Raw genomic sequence first — 7529 nt, 5'->3', positions numbered from 1 at the left:
TTGTAGTGTTTGGGTGATAATAATGTATCCAGGTTTATCGGTTATAACAAATGTACCACTCTGGTGGAGGGTGTTGATAAATGGAGAGCCTATGCATGTGTGAATGCAGAGCATATACGGGAAATCTCTGTATCTTCTGTTCAATTTTGCTTTGAACCTAAAACTGCTCTAAAACACAAAGTCTTTTTTGTTTATCCTCACCCGAGGATATTTTTTCACTGCCTTTATAGAGAAAGGAAGGGGGAGAGAGAGAAAAACATCAACATGACAAAGAAACAGCAATCAGTTGTCTCCTGTATACACCCCAACCCGGGACAGAACCCACAACCTAGCTATGTGCCCTGACTGAGGATCAAACCTGCAACCTTTCAGTGTATGGTATGAACAACCAGCCAGGCAGAGCCTCAAAGTCTCATTATGTGCCTTGAACTGATTTCTTCAGGATTGTTCTGAAGAAGTTATTTCTTTCTCGACTCTCCCCAAAGTAAAATCAAAGTAAGAGGAAAATAATCAATCTTGAAATGCTTGGGATTTTTTTACTTTCTCCCTATCACTCTCTCCAAATCAAGCTTTTACAAAGGGACTGGATATGCAAAAAAAATTATCAAAATATTCTCTGTAGATTCTAGTTCAGCCACCTTGGAATGTATATGATCTTTTACTTCCTACCTCAAGAATTCATTTTCTTGGTTTTCTTTCCAAGACTTGCAAGCTTTAGTTCAGCTGAGGAAATACAATCAGTAATTCATCCAGGCTGTAATTTTGAACTGTTGAGTTCTGGCAACTTGTCCCTCCTCATCATTTCTCTAGACTTTCTACCCCGCCTCCCTTTCTCCTCCTCACTCCCACTCACCCACAGCCCCCCAGTATCCTCCATGGAAGCAACACGGTGGCGACTCAGAATGCTAGGAAGTCTTTGAAGTCGTTCAGACATAATAATTTACTTTCTATTTTTAAAAACAGATCTACTGGTAAAATAAATCAAGTGTCAGAAAAGTGCAATAATCAAATGTTGTGTTTTGTGCTTCTTTCTGAGGAACAAATAAATTTTTTTTCCTCCACAAGAGGAATGATAAATGATTTAGAGATTTTGAAAAAACTTCACCTCTGTCCCAAATTCTTGAGCTTGAAATATTGACTGTCTGGATGAGAAATGCAGACGGTCCCCAGCCAGCCAGACTCAGAGACAGTGCCAAGAAGCTTAATGGGGCTGCTCAAGGACAGGGACAGCAGTGCCTCTGGTTCCCTTTCAATGGTCAGGTCACCCAGCAGATCCCTCACTATCAGCATTGTGTTCACAAGTTACAATATTTTAGTCTCCCTTTCCTTCCTCTTGCCTGATTGGAATGGAAGGATAGGAATTGAGGTAATAAATATCAAAGCAAATGTCTTAAAAATCCAAGCTAGCTACAGAAAAAGAAATGTTGTTTTATTATATATTTATAAATGTATATCCCCAAGCTTCTCATTCCACGTTCCTGTTTGTCTTAGAGATGAGGCCATGCTGATCCTCCTGCGGTCGTTTTCGAAACAGGTGAGTGCTGAAGGCAAGCTCTGTGCAACCTGCCTTACAGGCTTTAAATGCCATTCCCAGAGTAATTGAAACAAAATCCCATGATCCCAGCCAGGTGTATGAGTGAAGACTCTCAAGACTCATAGTAACAGAGAGTGGAACAGTGGTTAGCAGAGGTTGAAGAGTGAGGGAAAGGGGGAGTTATCAATGATACTGATAACTTCTTTCAATAACAAATGTGATGTTATTCAGTTCCCCCACATGTTCCTCAGTTTTTGGCTCTATTTGTCACTCAAATATTTGTTGAGCAAGTGAATTAATAGACAGGCATTCTCTACCTTTTATCTATAAATATTTTTCCTCCTAAGTGAATGCAGTAGCTGCTTTTGATTTCTGTTGAACTTATTTAGCACTAATTATTCATCCAATTTTTCAAGGTATTTTTTTAAATTTCTTTACTCTCATCTTCCCAGTGATTTAGCTGCCTCTCAATTTCCTACCCTCCTTTGCACCTTCCACCTTCCACCTCTCCTCCTCCACTCCTGAACTGGAAAGCATACATTTTTTGACATATTCTGTTTGTGTGCTCATTTTTAATCATTGATTTACACATCCTATTACATGAAGTAAATACTTTTTTAAATTCAAGGGATAATTATCAGAAACTATTTGAAGAATTATTTCTTCAATTTGAAGAATAAATTACTGTACTCAATCATATGTTTTATTATTCTAGGTTAAAAAATAATTCCCCAATGAACCATGGGGGGGGAGGGTGATTGACTTACTTGTGAAAATAAATAAATATATTCCCATAACGGAAAAAAAATGTTTTTGATCAGCTTAGATTTTCTATAGTAATAATCAAAATGTTCTTTGTTTATAGCCTATCTGAAGTTCCTGCTTCTTAAATTTAGACTAATCTCTTTGGCTTGTGATGAGTCTCCAACTAAAATGATAATAAAAGATCGTTAATACTTCTCTCCAGAAGGTGTGGCTGCCTTTAAGTAACCTGCAGGGAGGAAGATTTCATAGGTGTTTTGCTGTCATTGTTGTATTGTTTCTAATTACTTTTCCTTAATTATCTAAGACTAGAAGGAAAAATAAATTGACATTTATTAAGTGTCTAGGATATATGAGCTACTTGATGTATGCTACCTCACTTAATTTTTTAAAATATTATTAAACAGAGCTTTTTGGCTCCTTCTCAGATCTCTGTCTGGTTTGGCTCCTTGCCTTCACCATGTCCACAGGGGTGCCCCAGAAAACTACACAATGTCCACCTCTGGTCCCCCAGCCTTCAGCAGACGCTGGGACTCTAGTGAACCCAGAATCACCTCCTCAGCCCTTTCCCAGGTGGACAGTGGCTACCAAGTTGACCTGGGTGCCAACATGAATCTGGCCTGGAATTTTGGCAGGTTTGGGGGCCTGCTGAGCCCCCTGAAGCTGGAGGTGGGCCCCAATATCCAGACTGTGTGCAACCAGAAGAAAGAGCAGATCAAGAGCCTCAACATTAAGTTTGCTTCCTTCCTTGATAAGGTGCAGAGCCTGGAGCAGCAGAATAAGATTCTGGAGTCCAACTAGACCCTCCTGCAGCAGCAGAAGATGACTCAGTAACAAGGACAACATGTTCAAGAGCTATTGTGCTGGTCAAAAAGTTCATGTGGTTTTTTCCATAAACTAAAAGACACATTTTTTATTTTCACCAATAACTTTATTGATTTGGATATTTTGAATATGTCAGTTATCCACCATGTGGTATAATATTGAATGTTTTCAATTAATGTCACGATTTGGTCATTATCAACTTCAACTGGTCTACCTGACTGTGGAGCATCATCCAGCAATAAATCACCAGAACAAAACTTCACAAACCACTTTTGATATGTTCGATCAGTCATAGCACCATCTCCATACACTGCACAACTTTTTTTTTTTTTGCATTTCAGTGGCATTTTTAACTTTCTTGAAATAATAAAGCATGATATGCCAAAAATGTTGGGTATATTCTTCCATCTTCAGTATTAAAATGGCTACACAAAAATTCAATTTTTTAATGCACACAGATATGACAGCTGTCACAATACAATCAAACAAACTTGTTTCAAATTAAGTTAAAGACAACTAAGCACTACCAGATCCATCTTAGGAAAAAAAAAAAAAAAAAACAGATGAACTTCTTGGCCAACCCAATACATCAACAACCTTCGTTGGCAGCTGGAAACCCTGGCCCAGGACAAAATGAGGCTGGGGGCAGAGTTTAGCAACATGCAGAGGCTGGTGCAGAACTTGAAGAATAAGTACGAAGACGAGACCAATAAGTACACAGAGATGGAGAATGAATTTGTTCTCATCAAGAAGAATGTGGATGAGCTTACATGAACAAGGTAGAGCTGGAGTCCTGCCTGGAAGGGCTGATCCATGAGATCAACTTCTACAGACAGCTGTATTAAGAGGAGATTCAGGTGAGCTGCAGTCTCAGATCTCTGACACGTTCTGGGTGCTGTACATGGGCAACAACCACTCCCTGGACTAGGACAGCATCATCACTGAGGTCAAGATCCAGCATGAGGAGATTGCCAACCACAGCCAGGCTGAGGCTGAGACCATGTACCAGATCAAGTATAAGGAGCTGCAGACATTGACTGGAAAGCACGGGGATGATCTGCATCACATGAACACGGAGCTTTATCAGATGAAACAGAACATCAGCTGACTCCAGACTGAGATTGAGGACCTCAAAGGCCAAAGGGGTTTCCTGAGACCACCATCACTGATGCCACTTGTGTAGGGAGCTGGCCATCAAGGATGCTCAGGCCAAGGTGTTTAAGCTGTAAGCGTCTCTGAGAACCACCAAGCAGGACATTACCCCACAGCTGTGTGGGGACCAGGAGCTCATGAATGTCAAGCTGGCCCTGGAGGTGGAGATCGCCACCTGCCTCAAGCTGCTGGAGGATGAGAAGAACCGGCTGGAGTCTGGGATGCAGAACACAAGTATCCACACCAAGACCACCAGCGGCTACTCAGGTGGGCGGAGCCCAGCTTACAGGAACCTCAACTACAGCCTGGCTGGGGCTTTGGCTCCTTTAGCCACATCAGCTCTAGCTCCTCCAAGACAGTAATTGTGAAGAAGATTGCAACCTGTGATAGGAAGCTGGTGTCTGAATCACCTGATGTCCTGCCCAATGAATGACTACTGTGGTCCCTTCTGTCCTCCGAGCCTGTAGGAAAGGAGCTGTGCAGAGGAGCAGAGGGCACAGGAGACCCGCCTGAGACTCAGCCCCAGTCCTTAGCTCGCCCTTGGTGGGGGATTTTACTGCCTGGGGGCCACCTCTTACCCATGACCCCAATTAAAGCCAAATTAAGTGTTTTTCCCCAAAATAAAGTCTCAACTGGCTATATATAGAAAATACCCATTTTAAAGATGAGGAAATTGAAACATAGAACCTGTAATAACTTGACCAATATCTCACAGATGGTAGATGTTGACTTCAGGAACAAAACTCAGGTTAATCTAACTCCGAAGTTTGCACTCTATACCAAAAGCCACTCCCATGAAGTCTTACATGTCATTCTCAATCAGTATATTATTACACAGATCTCCACATGTGTTGCTCTTTCCATTTCATAATCATCAAATTTCACAATGATCATCTTAAATGCAGTGAGATTCATCCTTACTGAAAATGTAAATTGGAACCTTAAATTCTTAGACTTTGTTTCTGTCTATAGAAATTCTCTGCTCATTGGAAAAAGAGGCAGTAAGTAGTAACTGGTGCTCCAGTTTAATTATGTTCATTTGTCTCCAGAATTTTTTCTAGTATTTTAAAATGAGCTAATAATCCAAACCAATTAACAAACAAAATGAGATTATACTCAAAAACTGCAAAGTCAAACACCATTCCTGGTAAATACAAATATTAATAATTAGGGTTTTAATTAGAATAAATTTTAAACCAAAGGAGGTATGAAGATAAACATACCAACCACTAGTCAACATCATAACAAGTCACTAGTTTAGCAGAAAATATCCAAGTATGCAAGTGAGCTCTGTAGAGTCTTCCCACCCTCCCCGCAATCTTAGACCATTGTTTTAAAAACCTTTGTTTCCATTTTTGTAATACAAACATCAGATATCAAAGTTCTCAAACAGAAACAGCATGGGTTCACATAATCTTTGCAAGAAACCATCACAATCACTCCAGGTCTTTGCTACCAACCATAAAAAAGAGGAAATAAAAAATAATAAAGTCAAATGTCTGAAAATGTTTTCTTAATGTAGAAACATCTTGAATTTTCTCTGGCAAAACTTGGAGTTCTTTGCTCTATTTCAGGGAATAATTATTATATCCTTGGAGGACACATTCAAGACCTGAAATTTTTTTAAAAGTAGAAAGATTATTTTATTAGCAATGTAAAATCAATCAGATCATTAATTAACAGGGTGATTATGAATAGCATTGATACTTAGAAAATTATGTCCATAAACCACTGATGGGGCCCTGTTGTATCAAGTGCAATCACTGAGAAGTTAAGGGAAACAAAATATTGCTACCAAAGAAGAAGCCTAATAATACAGCAATAGGAAAGCTAAGTTGGATGATTATCCATGGTGTTGTAATTGACCAGTTTAAAAACGTATAGGATCAATGGGGCACTGGGAAGGAAAATCCATACAATGTAAAACTACGCGCCCTTAAGAAAATAATGAAGGAGCTCCTTATGACTGATATAGAAAGATCTCAAAATAACATTAAAAGAAAAAAATTAGGATACAATTTATAAAATATATAATAATTTTTGTTTTAAAAAATCTAGAAGAGGGGCAAGACCATGAATGCATTTGGATTCTATTTATATAAATTATCTCTGAAAAGATAACTTTGAATACTTGGAAGGAGAAGTGGATGGCTAGCAGAAGGGGTAAGACAGAGATTGTTTCATTGTATATTTGTTCCTTTTAATTAGCATGTACTTTGACCCAGGAACTCCCTAGCTGGATATTTTCTCTATATACAAACATGTTTCAAAATGCAAATTCAAAACAATATTTACTATAGTAATGTTATTAATAGAAAAAAACTTGAAAAAAATAAAAGTGTATCAATGATTGATTTATCTATGGAAATTGTGGTAGATCACCAATCTACTCAGAAGAATTAATGAGGGGAGGAGCATACCTGTAAACTCTAAATAAAACTGCCCTTCTGCTATCCCAGTTGCCTTATTTCCTACCTTCAGCATAACGAGATGATCATTTGGATTTGAAAAGAAAGAAATCTAAGAGAAATACTACACCTACCTGTCAAGAACTGCAAAGGGTCTGACATTTAACCCTACTTGCAAGCTAACAAGCTAGTCTGCCACAATTTCAAGGATGCTTACAAGACACAAGACTCCGGTACTTAATTATTCACAAGCAATACCAGTAGCCAGAGTTCCAGCATTTTCTTATGCTGGTCCCTGTTCTCCAACACCAACAGGATGACACAGGAGAGCCAGGTGATACCTGCACACAGGATGGGTTGTGTTACAGGAGGGGACTTTAGAGCTTAGAGAAAACAAATCTCTTAATATGAGCAGTAAGCATACCCGCCCTTTCCTCCAGAGGGAGGCTCTTTTCCAAGACTGTAAACAAGTCTGACCTTTCCTCTTGAAGGAGACAGTATCTCTGTCTTGCAACACTATTCACCACACTAATATCCTTGAAAAAGTAGTTTAGAACAAAGGTAATCTTTGTGTCTCTGTTCACAAAATGCACAGAAATAAAAGAGACCCAAGGAGAATTGTCTCCCAACAATATTCACTTCTCATTTCCACACCATCTTGGCTTCTAGTGAATTATTTATCTTTTTAATTTTTTTAAGATTTTATTTATTTTTAGAGAGAGGGGAAAGGATGGAGAAAGAGAGAGCGAGAAATATCAAAGTGTGGTTGCCTCTTGCACGCCCCCAACAGGGGACCTGGCCCTCAACCAAGACACGTGCCCTGAATGGGAATAAAACCAGTGACCCTT

At 39.2% G+C, this 7529-nt stretch overlaps 1 pseudogene; it reads left to right on the top strand.

Annotated features, from left to right (window-relative positions):
- The first annotated feature begins 2788 nt into the window (after positions 1 to 2788).
- LOC150011580 (keratin, type II cytoskeletal 8 pseudogene) lies at positions 2789 to 4706 on the top strand (annotated as a pseudogene).
- Positions 4707 to 7529: the final 2823 nt, after the last annotated feature.

Source organism: Furipterus horrens, unplaced genomic scaffold, assembly GCF_987537825.1.
Source record: "Furipterus horrens unplaced genomic scaffold, mFurHor1.1.pri manual_scaffold_4, whole genome shotgun sequence".
In the NCBI taxonomy this organism is placed as follows: Eukaryota; Metazoa; Chordata; class Mammalia; order Chiroptera; family Furipteridae; genus Furipterus; species Furipterus horrens.
The sequence above is the reverse complement of the archived record's forward strand: the minus strand, read 5'-3'. Positions and strand labels throughout refer to the sequence as shown.